Source organism: Panthera leo, chromosome B1 (assembly GCF_018350215.1).
Source record: "Panthera leo isolate Ple1 chromosome B1, P.leo_Ple1_pat1.1, whole genome shotgun sequence".
NCBI lineage: Eukaryota > Metazoa > Chordata > Mammalia > Carnivora > Felidae > Panthera > Panthera leo.
Genome location: NC_056682.1, coordinates 17,695,180 through 17,715,536, shown reverse-complemented (window position 1 = coordinate 17,715,536; position 20,357 = coordinate 17,695,180). Strand labels below are relative to the sequence as shown.

At 38.2% G+C, this 20,357-nt stretch overlaps 1 long non-coding RNA gene across 2 annotated transcripts in view; it reads left to right on the top strand.

Annotated features, from left to right (window-relative positions):
* The window catches only part of LOC122217413, a 144,385-nt gene extending 127,387 nt beyond the window's left edge, over positions 1-16,998 (top strand). For both annotated transcript variants that reach the window (XR_006201476.1, XR_006201477.1), the window contains 3 exons: positions 3,700-3,797; positions 14,269-14,396; positions 16,915-16,998. This is a non-coding gene — a long non-coding RNA (uncharacterized LOC122217413). The remainder of the gene's footprint in view (positions 1-3,699; positions 3,798-14,268; positions 14,397-16,914) is intronic.
* Positions 16,999-20,357: the final 3,359 nt, after the last annotated feature.

Genomic DNA, 20,357 nt, shown 5'->3' with positions numbered 1-20,357 from the left:
CTGGGGACATAGTCCGGAGGGGGAAAGGTGACCCCAGTGAGGATGACTGTGTGACTGTGACCACAACCAACTCATGCCCAGGAGCAAAAAGAAAGCAAGGCTCCCATTTGCTCACTTGGAACCCCAGGGGCTGTGACGTGGGCCCAGTGTGGGGGGCAGAAGTTGCCACGGGAAGACAGGCGTGTGGACTTTGGTTTCTGGTCTTGGCGCTCATGCTTTTTGCATGCGCACAGAAACTCTATGCCCAGGTCAGTCTTCAGATACCACAAAAGAAACTATAGAGTTCTAAGAAAAGTCAAGGTATAAACTGGCTTAGAAATCTTTGAATGCCTTAAAAGTCACACAACATTTAGAGCAGAGGAAAGCCAGAGATAAATATTGGTTTTCTTTTTTTAAGTTTGTTTATTTGATTTGATTTGATTTTGATTTTGATTTTGATTTTTTGACAGAGAGGGAGAGAGAGAGAGGGAGTGAGGCAGAGACAGAGGGAGACAGAGAATCCCAAGCAGGCTCCATGCTGTCAGTTCAGAGCCCGATGGGGGGCTCGAACTCACAAACCACGATATCATGACTTGAGCCAAAATCAAGAGTCGGTTGCTTAACAAGCTGAGCCGCTCAGACACCCCATGTATTAGTTTTCATGAGTTCCATCATAAAGCATATTTTTTTCTAGATCAGAGAAAACCCATTGAACAGAGATTAAAATATTCTTTTTGCAGTTTGGTTAATTCACTGATGATTTAAATAAAACATGGTTAATTCTAGGTTAAAGAAGATGTGCAATGGGCTAGAAGTAAGCAAACACCACTGCTGTTTGTGATATCCCGGCAGGGGCACAATTCTTATTCTGATTCTAATTCTAATTCTAATACCCGGCAGGGTAATTCTAATGGTAATAGAAAAGCAAAGCAGGAGAAAGACTCAGGTAAGGTAGGTCTTTGGAAATTATTTTCAACAAAAGACCTAAACAGAACTTGGCGTTTTCCTTCAAAGTACACAGTTGTAAAAAAGAATGGAAGCACAATTAAGCCCCCAAATGCTCTACATTCTTTTCCTGTTGTAGTATTATCAGCCTTTCTGATTTATACATATTTATTATCAAAGAAAATTGACCTTGATTTCACATCACAATTTAGCAACCCACCCACCCCCACCCCCAAAAAACTGCTATCTCTTTGAAAGAAGTTATTCCATGCTAAGGCTCGGTTGCATGTATCAACAGTTTAATTTTTGTCTGGAGTTTTTAAGTGGCAGTTAGGAAACAAGAGAGGACTCACTCTTTGAAAAGCAGAGCAGTGTCTGGCCATGTGCGTCTTCGGCTCCCTGGGAAAGTGATTTCAGATGGTCGGTTGTGGATGGCTCAGACTTTCTCAGCTCCCTCCCACACAGGCAAAGCATGCCTTTCCTGGGGCAGTAGGTTGAGAGAGGAGAGCTGTGATGTGCAAGGGTAGAGTCAGTAGTCACCTGTCCTCTCCAGGCTTCCAGTGCATTCCATCTAATCCCTAGCAGCCTAGAAGCAGGAGTTTAGAGTCACCCTTTTTTCCATCAGCGAAGAGGACAAATTTGGGAATTTTAAAATGGAAGAAAAAGTGGTATTATGGATATTTAGACCTGAGATAAACACCTGGCATGGAGGGGAAAGGAGGAAGGGGAGACGGGAAAATGGTTTTTTTGTTTTTGTTTTTGTTTTTTTTACTAGTTTAGAACTTTGCACGAGGTTTTGACTTAATAACTTAATAACTTTAGAACTTCTAATAGCGTTCTAAATAAATTGTTAGTGTCAGAAGGAATTAAGTAAGTGTTATTTACCTAAGAAAAGCCTTGTTTTCACTCTGTATTATTTTCTTATTTGATTTCTATGAAACAAGTTTCTCAACAAAGTGAAGATTTGCCAAGAGAACGAGCAACAAATACATGACAGTGCTGTCACATGGGGTGCCCTCTGTGTACGGTCACAGCTGGCCTGGTCCTTCTCTCCCACAGCAGTTACGCTCTGTTTCCCACAAGGACCCCAAAGTCTTCCCGCTGCCCCACCGAGGTTGGAATGGCCTTGGCTATAGTGCAAAGGTAGAAAGGAGACCATCTCATATACAGAAACAAAAATTGAACGAGACAAACCTGAACTGCAAAGCAGTCAGGCAGGCCCAGCAGAAGGGCCCAGGGTGCCGCCTTGCCACAGGATGTACTGCAGCCGGCAGCCTCCAGCTGAAGCCAACCTCAGTAGCCTCTTAATTCCAGACACACGTTGCTGTAGTGCAGCCACACCCACAGCAAACACTCTCCCATGGGAGTTGGGCGACACCCCCACCTCCAAGAAAAGAACTGTTGGCAAATAAGTTGATTTAAATCCTGTGAGGACAATAGTAAATATTAATGTTTCCATTTGCTGGGATTCTGAAACATGTCGGCCATCGGGAAGGGAGACGCTGTCCTCGATCACAATTCTGTAAGATAAGTAACCCATTCCTTAGGAAACTACATGCCAAAAAATTAAATGACTGGACTGTATCCACATAATCACCAAGTTGCAGAGGTTGTATTTGAACCTAATATTTCTGACTCTCCCAAGTTTTCACAACATCACTATGGATCTTTTAAATAATAATGCTACAAGATACCATTTATTGAGCACCTATTGTGAACCTGGTACTCTACTACACACTTTCTGTACATCGTCATATTTAATCCCCAACAGAATCTTTACTATTAGATAATGTTACTTTCTATGTTTGACCTCGTAAAGGTAAAATGTTTGATGACCTAGGTAGGTAAGGTTTGGGGACGGTTATTATCAGTGTTATAGTAACCATGATGGATCTTTGTCTCCTCATTTTGTTCAGGGAATAGATTGCATTTAATGTTGTCTATGTCTTGACAATTGTATAAGGCTTTCTTGAAATACTAGCTAACACTGTGCTCTTTGTGCATCTTTGACCCACAGGGAATAATGACTGCATTAAACTGGTGATATTGATTGAGAAAATAAGTTTTGGAATCATCCCAATCTGGTTTAGAATCTAGGCTCTGTCACATAAGCTACATGGCCTTGTAGATACTCTTTAATATTTCTAAGCTCCCATTTCCCCATTTGTAAATTATAGATAATAATACCTAACTCATAAGTATTCTCGTTGTGCAAATCAAATCAAGCAATGTCCATAAAACACTTAGCACTGTGTCTGGCATCTACTAAGTGCAAAATAATTGGTAGTTGTAGTTATTTTACAACAACGAGTAATCACATTTTATTGACTGCATCAATTAGAATTCAATATAGCTGCCTTTAACAGAAAAAAAAAAATGTCATTGCCTAAAGAAGAGAGATGTGAACTTCTCTCTCATGTACAAGCAGCACAGAACAGGCCACCAGGACATATATGGTGACTCTGTGGTATCATTAGGGAGACCCAGGATGTTGCCCTTGTTCTGTCATCTAGGCAATGGCTTCCATTCTCAACGTCAGTTCATGTCCAAGGTGATTCTCTGGCTTAAGCCAGCGCATCTGAGTCTTGGACCTAAAGGAGGAAAAAGCTTCAGTTAGCTTCCCAAAGTCCCATGCCAACTCATTTGCTTCTATTTTTTTTTTTTTTTTTTTTTTTTTTTTTTTTTTTAGTTCCATGACCTTAGTTCCATGATGTGATCTGTTACATGACCACACCATGCTACAAGAAAACTGAGAAATGTTCTCTTTTATTCCAGGACAAATTATGCCCTGTTAAAAGTATCAAGATTTGTTTCTAAGGAGGAAGGGAAAAAATGGATGTTGGAGGAAGCAGGTGACAGTCTCTGCGACACTGGTAAGAATGATAGTACCCTGATCAGAGCATGTCAGGGCTGATGGAATATTCGTGAGCCCTTAGTTCCATCATTTCATTTTAAAGATAAGTAAACTCTCATCCAGGGAGATAATGGGATATATGAGGGATTGCGTGGTGAATCCGTGGCGGTGGCCAAATAAAACTCAGATCTCTGACTTCCAGGTGGGCCAGTGTACTTTCTGCCAAATTCATTTTCATTCTAATAAATGACTTTGGGTTTCTGAAAATCTCCTTTTAGAGAGATATTACCTAAGTCTTTATATCAAGGCTTCTAGTTCTCATTTTGTCTCTTGCATTGGTTAATAGCTGGTCACTAGTCAAAGTAGAACATATTTGCCATTATAAGTAGTGTTTATAATCACTAATAGCCATTTTACCAAAGGCAATAAGTATAATCCTGTCAGCTGCTCCATAAATATAATTTTAATACGCTTAATTATTTTTTTAAAATTCTCTTTGGAGTCCCTTCCATTATTCTTTCAGTCTGAAATTTATCTTCTGAAGATGTGGTTTGCCCTTCCCGAGGTTACAGCTTGTGGAAATGTTATAGGTCTGCGTTTGCAAGCTTGTATTTTTATTAAAGGAAACTTAGTTAACATGGTTCTATCTCATTTAAACTAAAATCTGTGTAATACTAGAGTGCTATTTGATATCAATAGGGCCCTTTTAATAGGCTTTTAAAGAACCTTTTATTTCTAGAAATAGGAAGCTATGTATTGCCTAAAAGCACCCTAGTAGAGGAACATAAGTAGTGAAAGATTAGAATTGTTAAGTCCAGGCCACTGATTTTTATATGAACCCTAAATTAGAGTGAATTCTCTAGCTCCTAATTAAAAAGGTTTTAATCACAGACAAAGAATAAAAAGCACAAAAGAACATGTAGCATAAGGAAAGAAATTATAATTATTTAGTTGGGAGGAAGCTGTGTTGGGAAAAAAATCTGTGCAGTCACATTAACTTGTCATACCTTCCAAGCATGATTTCAAAGTGAAACATAAGAATTGTCTTGTCTCTAGAAACCGGAATTTACCTCAATCACAGATTTATTTGAAAATTATTTAGTAGGGGGGGCGCCTGGGTGGCTCAGTCGGTTGAGAGCCTGACTTCGGCTCAGGTCATGATCTCAGGGTTTGTGGGCTGGAGCCCCACGTGGGGCTCTGTGCTGACAGCTCAGAGCCTGGAGCCTGCTTCTGATTCTGTGTCTCCCTCTCTTTCTGCCCCTCCCCTGCCCATGCTCTGTCTGTCTCTCTCTCTCAAAAATAAATAAACATTAAACAAATTTTTTTTTTAAAGAAAATTATTTAGTAGGGAATTCCGGATTTTAACAGCATGTCTTCTCATGGAAGATGTTGATCCTAAGTTGGTAAATGAAGGAAAAAATACAACAGGCTATAAATACAACCTAGAAAAACATTTTTTTGTTTTAATAACATACATAAGCATGTATATTTAAAAGGTTCTAGAAGGATATATACCTAGATATTAATATATTAATAGTAAATATCTAGGGTGGTGTAATTGTGAGAAATTGCCCCCTTTTTCTTATCTATATCTATATTTTAAATATCTACTATTTTTCTAAGAGGAAAAAAAGAAATGTTTATGTTTTCATTTTAAATGATGCACCTGATGACAACTGGTTTTGAAAGAAAGAAACTAGTTTAATTCCCTAATGCATTCATTTTCATGAATGAACAAAATTCATCCAATGGCAGGTTTATATTGTGTGGACAGAATATCTATATGTACTTGAAAAAAACATGGCTCCATTTATCCAAAAAGCATTTAATCCTTCAAGGTGTCATAATTTGTCTATTCCTGTTTTTCCAGAATCTGAAGGGTAAAAAAAAAACAAAAAAACAAAAAAACAAAAAAACCTCTTTATTTTACAGATGTCCAGATGATGGTACTATTACTTTTATGTGGTAGGTTGAGGAACAAATGAAAAGTAGAAAAGTATTAAGTTCATTTGAATTTACTAGTGTTTAAAAATGAATTTATATTTTGTTATATTTGAAAATTAGTAGCACAATTGACGTATAGTATTTATTCAATCTATAAACAATGGTAATATTCTTGGCACGTATTTGATGATCACTGATACTAATTCCAAACACTCAGAGACCTGAGATCCACAATGGTACATCCACTCAGGTCCTCACCCTCTCCACCATGTGTTCAACCTGAATTATCTGCCTCTTAATTAAGAAAAATAATTTTTCCCAGAAACCGGTCTCACCCTTATACCGAGAGTCCCCTTCTGCCCATGCTTTCTCTCACCTGAATGCCTCTTCTCTCTGCCAAGAAGCAGGAGATAATGATCAGAGGTAGAGATCCAGAAGGAGCCAAAAATCAGGGCATTGAATGAAAGAACAGAGAGTATTAGGTGATGTCTCATGTAGTACAGATCAAATGGACGTGCTGACATCGTGCTTCAAAGCCCTTCTCCCAGGTGTTCCACAGTGCCCCGCGTGCCCTTGAGCTGCCTCCATCATAGGCTACACAAAGTCTTCATTACAGGCACTGCACTTCAAACCCTTTTGTGCTTTGTCCTTCCTACATGTGTAATAGCAATCTGGCTTGAGCACGGACTATGTTCCCTCTGTGTCCATTTCCGGTCAAACACTACAGACTGATAGCAGAGTCCAATAGACGTCTATACTCATTGGGCTGAAAATCTTCTTGGAAAATGACTTGGTTTTTTAGGACTCAAACACGTTGTCAGGTATAGAAGATGCACAAAACTGCCTCTGTGAGGTTTATTTGAATCTGTGGTCAAGGATCCTTCTAAGACAGAACTTATCCTACAGCTTTATAAGCTGACTGGCCACACTTCTTAGGAGATTCAAAAATGAGTAATGATTGAGTGCCGTATCAGTTAAATTTATCCCCAGCCCATTTTCATAGGAAAAAGACAGCTGCGAGTCAAAGGTGAAAACCTTGAATCCTGAAGTCTCTCTAAATCGTTGGGCTACAATAGAGTTACTTCAGAAGCATCTCAAGTAGATTATGACTCAGAGGGAAACAAGGCAAAGCAGCGGGTGTGTCAAACAAAGTCAGAGTGCCCAGGGGTAAACCGATTATCACATAGAAATGTAGACTCTGTGCTTGCAGTTTAGGTTTATTGGTTTACGAAACAGCTTACTGAGTCTTAAGCCACCAAAAAAGATGTGAGAGTTGATAAATCCACCCTAAAATGATCGAGCTCCTTTGTGGTCAGCCTGCTTGCCGAGAGAGTAGCCGGCTGATGGTCACCATTCTCTTGCCATTTCTGACTTGGCAAAAGCTAAGGATGCTGCACAGGGCAAATAAAGCATGTGTTCCCAAACCTCAGGTGTTATACTTTTTTTTTTTTTTTCTTTTGGTATTTCTTGTATTTCTTCTCTGTTAAAATTGTACCCAAAAAACTCTCTCTTAAATTATGCTAAATTCCTTCTCCGGGCAATTCTTGGGCTTCATTATTCTGCATGTCTGTCTCCTTTGATCAGATGAGTCTAGTAAGTGATCGTACTTTATAGGGATATTTTACCAGAGAATGTGACTTCTTCTCTTGGTTTATCCATCCGTGATCTGCTTGTGTGTACTGATATGTAAGTGGGCAGCACCCAGGCTGGACAATTCTCTCCCAAGGACTGGCTGTTGAACACTGGTTCAGCAAGGCAGGCTTGCCTAGAGCCCAACCAGACCCATAGATCCACAGTTACCTTCCCCTGGAATGTTTCCAGCTTTGAGTGAGACCTTCATCAAGCCCTGGGTCTATGCCTGGGCCTCTCCATATGCCTTCCTCCGTGTTATGGGATTAAAATGTCCAGGAGCAAATGTACCATGTATAATGTCTAAAAGACAGAATATAGGGATTTTATCAGGAGAGTACAAAATCCAGACTAGGCTCCACCACTGTGTTAGTTTTCTACTGCTACTATAACAAATTGTCACAAACTTAGTAGCTTAAAACAATACAGTTTTGAAAGTCAAGTCCGAAAGCAGTCTTATGGGACTGAGGGCAAACTGTCAGCAGACTTGGTTCCTTCTAGAGGATCTAGGGGTCAATCCATTTCCTTACCTTTTCCCACTTCTATAAGCCAAGTACATCCCTTGGCAGGTGGCCCCTCTTCCGTCTTCAAAGCCAGTAGCATAGCATCTTGCTTCCAGCATCATAGTACCTTCCTCTTCTGCAATCAAATCCCCCTTTCCCTCTTTCTTGTAAAGACCCTGTAATTACATTTAGGGCCCACCAGAATAATCTCTCCATGGGGAGATCCTTAACTTTATCATATTGGCAAAGTCCCTTTTGCTCTATGAGGTCATTCTCGAGTTTCTGGGATTAAAACATAGACATTTTTGGAGGCATTATTATTCAGTCCAGCACAGCCAGCAAATAAGGATGTTTATGGTTGTGTTAGGCAGCATTCTTCAAGAAACATAACCAATAAGATATATATATAATATATATTATGCATTAATTAATGCCATATTAAATACCTTTAAATCTTATATTAAATCTCTTTCTAGACATATAATTATATATAACACATATAATTACATCTCTTACATTAATTCTCTTTTTAGATATATAATTTATAAGTATAATGATATATTATTATGATCTATATGTAGAAAGAGATTTAATGTAGGGTATTGGTTCACCCGATTATGGAGGCTTAGAAGTCTCAACAAGCTACCATCTGCGAGGTGAAGACTCAGGAGAGCCAGTAGTGTGGTTTGGGAGCCCGGAAACTGGAGGGGTGATTGCGGGTCATGTAGACTCCAATCCGAGTGTGGAAGCCTGAGAACCAGGACAGCTGAAGGCAGAAGATCTAATTCTCAGTTTAATCGGGCAGGCAGAGAGCAAATCCAAATTTCCTCTACCTTTTTGTCCTGTTCCAACCTTCAGTGAGCTGGATGACACCCACTCACGGGCCGGGGCGGGGTGGGGGTGGGGGGTGGATATCTGCTCTACTCAGTCTCCCTGTTCAAATGCCGACCTCTTTTGGAAATACCCTCACAGAACCAAATTAGTGTTTAACCAGTTATTTGGGCTTCCCTTGGCCCAATCAAGTTGACACATAAAATTAGCCATCACAATAGTACAAGATATTTTATATTCTAATAGACATTTCATATTCCATAGATACATAGCATATGATTCTTTGGCTGCAAAAGTGCCTATATTTTACTGTTAATGGAAAGAAAATAGACAAATCCTTGTCATCTGCACATGATTTTTCCCTTGGACATACAGTGCTTACACTGATGAATGGAATCAGTAGACTTTAATTTCAGTCTTTATTTAAAATACTCCTGAGTTAACCAAATTAATTGTTTGTCTACCTTTTTCTCATTTTGCCAGGTAAGATGGAACTGTCCCACTCTAATTGTACTAAATTTGTTCTGAATTATTAAAATCCAAATGGACTTGTGGCCATTGACTTCTGTTATGCAAAAATCTAGAATTCATCAGGCAGGCATCAGCTTCTGTAGGTTAGAGGGTGGTGACAGTTGTGGGATATATAGCACAAACCCCAATGGACTATCAAATACATAGAGGAATTCATACCACATCGCATATTTTAGGTTTGTTAATGAAAATGGGATGTGAAAGAAGGGAATGAGAGTGCACTGATACATTTTTGTCAATGGAGGCTATTATTCAATATTATAAAACCAACTAATCAACATTTATGTAATTGAGAATTTTTATTACATCCTGAAAGGAAAAGGGTTTTAGTCCATTAAAAATTGATAAATCCTTTAAAACATCTTTGAAAGCCAAACTAAGTATAACTGTTACTTGTAGTCAATGCTAAAAATGAAAAAAAAAAAAAAAAAGAGCAAACTCATAAGATAGTAGAATGCTGTAGAAAGAACATTAGATTTGTAGAAAAAAGTCACAGATTTTCAGCTGTAATTATGCAACTTATAAGTCATGTACATTTAGGCAAATAGTTTGATTTCTCTGAGCCTCAGTTTCCTTATTTATAAAATATGAATAATATTATCTACTTCAAATGATTGTTACAATAAGTAAATGAAATATTATATACCAAGTGTCTTGTGAAATGCTATAGAAAAATTAAGATGTTATTGTGAAGGGCCCACCAAGAACTATATTTACAAATAAATACATTATTAACTAACATAGTTTGAAACATTTTAGCTGTTCTTAAAGTAAAAAGTTACAATAGCAAAACTCACTAGTAGCCCCGAGGACATCTCTAAACTCCCCATGTTTGTAAAGTCATTATTATAAAGAAATACCAACTTCTAGAAACCGTGCCAAAGTAGCTAAGGTGAATGACATCCAAGTAGGCCATTTTATTCAGGGTAAAAGTGGTCCAAAGAGTAGTTACAAAGATATTTACATGACTGGGAGTTAAAGAGGCAGAGAAACCCAAGGAGAAAACCACAATTTAAGCCATTGGAATCTACAAGTATTTTCATTTAATACGTATGTAGTGTCTTAATTTAACACATATTTCATGAGCAGAGCATCTAATAACAAATTCTAGAATATGAAAAAATAGTAAGGGTAAGCATTACAAACCCTGAAAAATAGGATTGTTATAAGGACATAGCCCCATGGCTTACTGAGTACTGCCCAGACCTATGCCATATGATCCCCTGGCTGATCTCTGTCCAGCAACTAAAAGGTTAATACTGCCATAAATGGGCTTCTAGGACTCTCCCCCAGTGTGACAGCCTGTGTCCCTTCTGATTGGCCTACACCTGTGCTGCCCCACGTGTTCCATGTTCAGAATATCTGCTCACGTGTAGACCAACTGTTGTCCCTGGGCTGTGTCCAGAGGTCTGCCTTCCAGATCATGGACAGATCCCGATTCCTAATTACACACACCTTTTCCAAGTTTCCATGAGTCTGGGATTTCTGTTCATTGCCATCCCAGTGGGGGCATTATGTGTAGTAACCACTCACAAAATGGTTATTGTGAAATCACTCCCATATGTCCTACTTTCAAATAAGTAATCTTAGCTCCTTTACTTTGTCACCCACATATTATGTTTTACATGTTGTTAATAGTTTAGCTGTAGCATCCCCTACCCCCTGGAACCTTTACATTTATTCACCATTCTCTTCAAGTGAGCAAATTAAATCTGTAAATAATTTTTATTTATTCAATAATATTTATTCAACCTGAATATACTGTAGATTGTTGTGTTCTAAGTATAAGCTACAATTGTTTGCTTATTCATAATAAAACTAATATTGGTTGTAAAAAATGCACATGTTCCATTTATCAACTTCCTCAGAGGTAAACACTATTCGTGCTTTTATCATATGCTTTCTAACAATGTTCAACATACATAATCAAATCTTATTGTATATGTTGTTCTACAGCTTGCGTTTTTCCCTGACAACTTCATGTGGCCCTCTTTTCATGCCAGTACAACTAAAGTCCTGTTGATAGTCATTTAGATAATCCAATTACAAAAACGTTTTTAAAATGTTCTTCAATAATCATCTTTAGAGGGATTGATACACATATTTTTCTCTAACCATGTTTTACTAGTTAGACTAGGTAATGTTTATTTTTATGCCTTACTAAAGGCTCTTGCTCTTAAGCGTCATTGTACAGAAAACATTTAATTTATTAAATTTATTTAAGTTTACTGGAAATCTAGTGATAGGCTGTACAAATTTCAAGAACTTTTCTGGAAATAAATTGCAGATATTCTTGAGTGCTAGACTGAAAACCCTAATCTACATGGTGACTTAAAAAAAATTACATAATGCACAAGGGAGTCAGCAAACATTCACCAAAAGCCTAGTTTGTGCTGAGTACTTTTCTATCCCATTCAGATAAAATTCTGTGTCCTTGGGTATTTCACCATCTCACAAAGAACACAATCAATTGGACAGGCATTTGATTTCTGAGAGAGGGGGAGGATGCTATATTAGAGGTGTCACCCAGTGTTTAAGAACCCAGAAAAGGGGTACCTAGCCCACCCCAAGGAGGACACAGAGGATGCCTCAGACAATGAGTAGGATGAAATGTGGCCAAGGAGGAGGCCAGGAGAAAATGGGTCAGAAGAATGCAGAAATATTCAGAAGCCCAGAGATAACAAAAATTATGGCGTATTCAGGACCCTGAAAGCAGTTAGCATGAAGAGCAGAGGAAATTAAAAAAAAAAAAAAAAAAAAAAAAAGTCAAAGGGTGAGAACTAGAAAGGGAAGAAGGAACTACCACAATTCTCCATAAACTATAAATACAAATACTTCTTTTGGAAAGTAAACCTTATTAAAATAATATTTATGCAGTATAACATCAGTAACAATATCTTTCTCTCCTACAAATACCTGGATTTTAGATGATATATTACCATAAAATTTATTAAGGAGCAGGAAACAGGTTCTCCTAAACTGATAATGTCATCCAAAAAACTGGATCAAATTTTATGGAGAACAATCTGACTCTGTCAAGAGAGTTTAACGGTTCTCCCACCCCTTTATACAAATGTTTATTTCTAGCAGTTTGACACAAGGTATAATCATATTCTGGTATGCTTAAATTTTATGTAATTAAAAAGGAGCTAATAATATTTAAATACACAAATGTTCATCAAAGAATTACTCATAATAACAAACCCCTCATCAAAGAATTACTCATAATAACAACAAGGAAACTATATAAATGATGAAATATAGAAAGTCAGAGAAATTAATTATGTTGCTTAACATAATTAAAACTTCCATTAAATGCATTATATTTAAAAGTATTAAATTATACAATAGTATGTACTGTTCAATTTTAATTTGATAATAAATATAAAAATCTTTAATAAAATTAAAGAACTAAATATAAAAGCCAGTATGAAAATATAATAAATAAATATATATATATATATATATATATATATATATATATATATATTGACTCAGACACTCAACCGACTGAGCCATCCAGGTGCCCTGATGGCTCAGTCGGTTGAGTGTCCGACTTGGGCTCAGGTCATGATCTCTTGGTTCGTGGGTTTGAGCCCCACATGGGGCTCTGTGCTGACAGCTCAGAGCCTGGAGCCTGCTTCAGATTCTGTGTCTCCTTCTCTCTCTGCCTCTCCCCTGCTTGTGCTCTGTCTCTCTCTGTCTCTCAAAAATGAATAAATGTTAGAAAAATTATATACATATATATGTGTATTTTTTATTTAAAAGGATTTATGCAACAGTAAGTAATTATTTTTTAGAACTGAGTTAATTTTTATTATCTTTCCCTTTTTTTCTGTATTTTCCTAATTTTCTACAGTGAGCATGTATTAATCTCACAATTAGGAAAAAAAAAAAAACTCCTCTAAAATTGAAATAAAGAACACACAGATAGATTAAATATCCAGTGTACCAAAAATGAATTCCATCTTACTATAATAAATTCTCTGTTAGCCAGTGCTTTTATTGTGTATCAGCTCTGTGGATTGAAGAAGGTCATTACCTACGTGCCCTTCATCAAAATGAATGTTTAAAACATCTTTCTATTTAATACTGTCTCAAAGGGATTTGGCAAAATGCCTGCTTGAATGCATTATTAAATATGTCTATGAGGATGCTGGTTGATTTTATAAGTCGACTTCAGAAGACAATGCAGGCATCACAACATTCTCAAGTGAATTATAACCAAATTGCTTCCAGTCAATGGTACCTTGATGGCCCTTATATAAACTATGTCAACGCAGTCATTCTAGTGGATCTCCATCATCAGAATTTGGCTCATGGGGAAAATATTGTCTAAATATTTTCCGTTCCTATGACCATTGTATTTGTTTAAGTAGAGATTTTTCAACCCCTGAGAAAAGAGCTCTTATGGTCTAGGGCTGTCAGTGACCACCAATGAATGCTTTGATCACCACTTCAAACATTTTAATTAATTATATAAAATTAGTGTGCTGGCCTCAGCTAAATTGGCCCTGTAACGTAACCTTTGTTAGAGAAGATACCTTGAGAAAAATAAACTTAGCAACTATGTATTGGTTGGTACCAAGTTCCAAGGACTTAGTAGGCACAATCCCTCCTCAAGAGGAACTCACACGTAAATGTTTATGTCAGATCCAGTGCAAACTCGAATACAACAGATGGCTCTTATGAAGGGCAAGGAATTGGAAATTCACTGGGGAGCCATGAAGATCCAAGGCTGGTATAACATGATACAAGGGAAACTAGGCAATCAGATGAGTTGGAAATGAATTTTAACATAGTGATAGAATTTTCAGAAACTGAAATATTATTGCATTTACCCATGAAAACGTAAAGTAAATTTCCTTATCTTTGCTCTCCTCCTCACACATCGAGATATTCATTCGGCCTTCAACTAATTTTATCAGTGCTCCAAGAATCCCATTATTTTAGGAGCTGCTTTATCTATCTCATCTTATTTTATTGTGAAATTTTCCCTTACTATGAAAGAATTTTGTGGAATTCTTTACTAAAATGTGAATTATTTTTGAGGTGTTTCAATAATTTCATGGATGGAGTCTAACGTGCACCCAAAGTTGTTATAAATCAAGGATGGGAGTTACCACTGTATACAACCACTGCAATCGTTAAATGGAGTGAAAATGTGATGCTTGAGTCAAGTATGTCTGCAAGGAATTGTGCCGTATTTGATTGTATGTTTTCATTTTATAGAAGAATATTGCAAGCTTCCAAATTGGATATAAAATGACAAATTGTTACATGACTACTTTTATCTATAAGACAAGGGAGTTGAACAAAATTATTTCTAAGTTCCCTTCCATTTTTAAAATACCATGATTCTACCCTTTTTACTCACAACATGACAGTAATGGCTGCCCAATGCCACGGCAGCACAGCAAGAATGGTTTTTAATGGCCACTGACTGTCAACTATCATTTTCCATGTCAGTGGCCCAGAAAAAGTCTTGAGGTCCATTTGGAACTTCTAGAAAGTAAGGCACTAGAAGCATAGACTAAAGTAAAGTTTTCCTTTTCGAGGTTGCTTCAGAGATGGTTTTTATTCAAGTAACTCAAGAAAGTATATCTTAATGGAGCCTGGATATTTTGGCCAAACCACAAAAAATTTCATCATCCCTGCAAATAGAAGTGAATAATTAGAGTAATGATGACCAATCTTTTGTGCCGTCTCTCAGAAAGTAAAATGCGTCTCCAGATTTTCCCCAAAAGTTGGCAGGGTCTTGGCAGGGTGAGGCTGGAACCTGAATGTTTCTTCAGTGTGGGCAGGTAAACAGCATTCTCCTCTTCTGCCAGGATTCATTTACCTTATAATGTTTTCTGGAAGATGGAGAAGGTTTTCGGGGCTAGAAGGGAGTGAAGGGAGAAAGGAGAAAATGGGGGGCATTGGAATCTGAACACTCCATCTGAAGAACACAGTAAAAGTGTCCTGAAGATGTTGTGAGACTCTGAGCACAGGAGGCGTTGTACTGAGGCCCAAGTAACCTCACAGGGACTGGTCACACACAGTCTCCCTACTTGCTTGCAGAGAAACAAGACAAGTAGCATCTTAAGCAGAGGCTTGGGACTTAGGGACAGCAAACCTCCAGGAAGAATCTGCAAATAAAGAACACCAAGAGCTGTGTTCCTGAGTAAATCATTGCCACTTTGGGGATTCTTTTTTTTTTTTTTTTTTAATGTTTATTTATTTTTGGGAGAGACAGAGACAGAGTGTGAGCGGGGGGAGGGGCACGAGAAAGGGAGACAGAATCCAAAGCAGGCTCCAGGCTGTAAGCAAGCTGTCAGAGCAGAGCCTGACACGGGGCTCGAACTCACAAACTACAAGATGATGACCTGAGCTGGAGTCAGACGCTTCACCAACCGAGCCACCCAAGTGCCCCACTTTGGGGATTCTTGAGATCACTTGAGAAAAGACTGGTCCTGAGGTTCTGCCTGGCCAGGTGGGCATTTGTAGCTCATTAGAGTCGGAAGTCTATGTGAATATGATCACATTTGACTCTCAAGATAACAGAGGTCAGAATATTGATACTAAGCACTAAATGAATTTCAAAAGCAACTTAAATTAACTTTTTACTTTACATGAGGCTGCAGATACTCTTTATATTGGTAAACGTGGAGATTAAGTTTGAGGCCAAACAAATTATTTTTTTAGAGTGAGTTAAGCTGAAATTTTAAAGTAGAGACATAGAAAGATTATTAATTGTGTGCAAATAGTGTTATACACTAAGGAAGTGCTATCCCTGGCCATTAACTGTGGGAACTGGACATGTCAATTCAACTCTCTGTCCTCATCTTTTTATTACAAAAAATAGAGAAATACTGTGATAATGTGATGCTCAAAACTTCCTGTAAGTTCTGTATTTCAAATATTCCATGATTCCATTAACTGCTTCTAAAAAACAAATATATATACATATATATATTTATATATATATGTATATATATACAGTCTATATGTGTGTGTATATATACTTTATTTATATATTTATACACACAGATGCATAAATATTTCAATACACGATTACATAAATATATGTCATCAAAAAGGGGGTTGGTGATTTGGGAGTTAAGTCCTTTGATTGCTTGGTTACTTTTACTTTTGATGTTTTGCATCAACAGTTATATTTATCAATATCCTGAGAGAACTAGTAAATTCCTATTACAGTTTGTCTGACCCCTGACTCCTCAAAAAGGATATTAATCGACATACCTTGCTGCAGACATGTTAAAAAACAATACCTTAGCATTCTGATTTTAGTCTTTAATTTTAAGTATCACCTCCATATAGACCCATGGAAGTATGCGAGGTATCCTTTTTCTAACCTGTCTTAATTTCTCAGTCTCACCCTCCGTACCATAGTCACAAATTAGGACTTGAGAAAGACTTTGTCTTCTCTATACAATCTTCCAGCGAAAAGAGAAAAGGAACCCAAATGCCACTCTCCTCCAGGAGGGATGGCCCGTGAATGGACTTAACAGATCTTTTTTTTTTTTTTTTTTTTTTTTGCTTATTCACACATTCAGCACAAATCACTTCAGTAAAATTATTGTTTCTGGTCTGTGCTAGTATTGAATTGAAGCATGTAGCATTGAAGCATACGAGTCTCACTGAAAATGAAATCTTAATTTGCTTCACTAATGGAACTCATTTTATTTCCTTTAGGCCCTGCCTTTGATTATTACCTTGCGACACAGAAAAAGCAGCGATAAAACACTTTAATTGATGACACCTCCATGGTATTTGTTACACCTGCTATAAAATAATTAGTTATTCAACTATAATAACTGCTTATTAAAGTGAAATGCAATAAATACTAGAAAATCTGTAAGACAGTTTAGCTACTTAGGAAAGCTATGGTCTGTTAAGCTACCAAGAGCAAAGATCTGTCTCTGTTTGTGATCTGCAGTGTAGTCCCGTGTCAGTTTTTAATACCCTGTGTTGTGATACCCTCAGTTCAGTTATTAGCAAACAGGTGTCCTCATTATACCAAAAGTGTAAATGGCCATAAACAACTCCCCTGACAGCAGAGAAGCCAAAGACTCCATTCTCATGGAGAATCACTCTGTCGTGGAGATGATCACTCAGCCCCAGCCTGAGTGGGAAAGGTCTGCTTTCCTGTACGTAATGCCTGCCTGGGGAACAGATCTCACTTTGGAGACTTCCGTAAGCATGAAGATAAATTCTGTGTACAATGAATAATTCTAAGGCTCCCACCAGCGGCATCGTCTGGCTGCCGCTGCTGATGGTACTTAGCCGGCTGTGGGCAAGAAGTGCGTGCAGGCAGAAGGTGCTGTGCTGCTAGCCTTCCCTACCAGTAGCTGAGGTATAAGTGGAGGGAAGACCATACATTTTAATAAACAAACAAGGTAGCCAGCAGACATTTTGTCTCTGTGTTTCCAAGGAAATTGGCTTCTGAAAGGGGGAAAGGAAAGACTACTTTTGAACTTTTGGGGGGCCCATCTAGAAGGAGATTACATAATCACAAGAGAAAGCACAAAAGAGTGCCAAGAAAATTGTTTTCCCCCTGCCTCCGTCTTCTGAAGTCATGTCACCTGCCCAGCTCACCTACTCTCTGGATCCCATACTTTCTGGTTTCTTTTATGTTCACAATTTTATTTACTTTTTATTTTTTTAATGTTTAGTTTTGACGGAGAGAGACAGAAAGAGAGACAGAACATGAGTGGGGGAGGGGCAGAGAGAGAAGGAGACACAGAATCTGAAACAGGCTCCAGGCTCTGAGCTGTCAGCCCAGAGCCCGACGCGGGGCTTGAACTCACGGACCGCGAGATCATGACCTGAGCCAAAGTTGGATGCTCAACCAACTGAGCCACCCAGCTGACCCTGTTCACAATTTTAATGATAATAATTGCTTCATAAGTGCTGCTGTAAGTTCCGCTAGGAGAGTTTGATGACTTTGGAAGAGTTTTCTCTCTCTCACACACACACACACACACACACACACACACAAACACACACACACACCACTTATTCATCTTGTTAGCCCAAATGCCAATTACTTATATTTTAACAAAATCTATACAGTGTTTGTGTCTAGCTGGTCACTGAGATATGCAGTAGGGTGACTATATGTTAACTTAGACATTCAACAGCAGGCCATCTCTCGCTCTGTAAACATTCTGAAGTTGATTTTTATAACTTGTCTTTGTAGAATATATCCGGGAAACTAACTCACATGGTAAAACTTCCTGAAATTCTTTATGAAAAGATTTGTGTGGGAGAAGTGTTGACTCACGTGTCTGTGAGTCTACTGATAACCCATATGTAAGTGCTTGTGCTGTCTCTCACTAATAAAACCTCTTCCTCTACAGAAGAATTAATGAAGGACCTTTCTTGATTAACTTTGTTCAGTGAGCAGAGATTTGCCCTGTTCCTCAGCTCAAAATGAACAAGAACTAAGATTTAAAGTACATAATTGGGAAGAAAAGTATATACTTCCTAAATAAATTTGACTTTCTAGAATTGATATTCATAAGCCCGTGACTTTTCTCCTTATATTAATGCACTGAGAAACTTTCAGACCCCTAATTTTTTTAAAAAAAATAAACTGGATGCACTTTAGAGCAGACATCCTTAACCAGCCCTTCCTGCTACTCCCCCATTTCCACAGCCCCTCAAAATCACCAACACCATTAGACTGAGAGGGGGAGGCAGAATCCGTGGATGGGCTTACGGGGGCCCATTAAAACACTGAAATTATAGGCTGGATTTTTTCTTACCTTTATGTGTATTGGGGCTCTTGTTTGCAAACGACAGAGATCAGTTCTGGTGAATTTACCTAGAAAAGGAATTTACTGGGGGTGTGGGAATGCCTGGGTTGCTCAGTTTCTTAAGCATCAGACTTTTGGTTTCAGCTCAGGTCATGATCTTCTGGTTTTGTGAGTTCAAGCCACGTTTTGGGCTCTGCGCTGGCAGCATGGAGCCTGCTTGGGATTCTCTGTCTCTCCCACCCCCACTCACACTGTCTCTGTCTGAAAATAAATAAATTAACTTTGCTTTTTTTTCAAAAAAAAGGAATTTACTTGAAGGATATTGGATACTTCACTGAATTTATTAGAAAGATATTGTAGAGGGGCGCCTGGGTGGCGCAGTCGGTTAAGCGTCCGACTTCAGCCAGGTCACGATCTCGCGGTCCGTGAGTTCGAGCCCCGCGTCAGGCTCTGGGCTGATGGCTCGGAGCCTGGAGCCTGTTTCCGATTCTGTGTCTCCCTCTCTCTCTGACCCTCCCCCGTTCATGCTCTGTCTCTCTCTGTCCCAAAAATAAATAAAAAACGTTGAAAAAAAAAATTAAAAAAAAAAAAAAGAAAGAAAGATATTGTAGAGTCTATAAATCATTTACAAAAACAAAGGAAGCTAAACATCCAAAGCAATAGTGAAAATCACACCACAGGAGGCATTGATTAGGACCCCACTGCCAACTGACACGATACTTCACCACTGGTCTGGAACATTGAATGTTCAGAATAAATGCAAAGTGATCCCTGTCTCTTTGTGACACTAGCTTTACCTACAAACTCCCAGGGCTAGGTGAGATGATTCAAGTGGCAGAGCTTAGGGTAAGTGCCAGCGTACTATCTATGCAGGCTGAGAGACTACAATGGGCCTTTGCACATTCTGAGTTTCAGGTTGGTGTTGGGGCTTGATTGCCACGAATTCTTGCACGATGGCTGCTTATCCATTAGAAGATATGAGCATCTTAAAAAAAAAAAAAAAGAAGTAGTATATATATTGAGAAGGCAGGTCATGCCTTTTATCAGGTTTTTTATAAGTATTGATTATCCAACCAGGCTAAGAATGCCTATTATATAGAATTTATAAAAGGAATGATTTACCTCCAGAATGACTAGAGACCCAAAGAGATTAAGAGATCACACACTGCCACCCATTAGCAAGATCAACACAAGGGCTAGAGTGTAGGGACTCAGAAAAGTGAAGCTGTTTTTGCCCAAACAAACTGAATCGTATTTAGAGGTTTTCAAATTGAAATTAATATCCCCCAATAACTTTTCAGTTTATGAAAACTGTCAGGTACCTTCACTGGTCACCAGATAAAGAAAACTTGTTGGCAGACACAGAAAAGGTCTTCA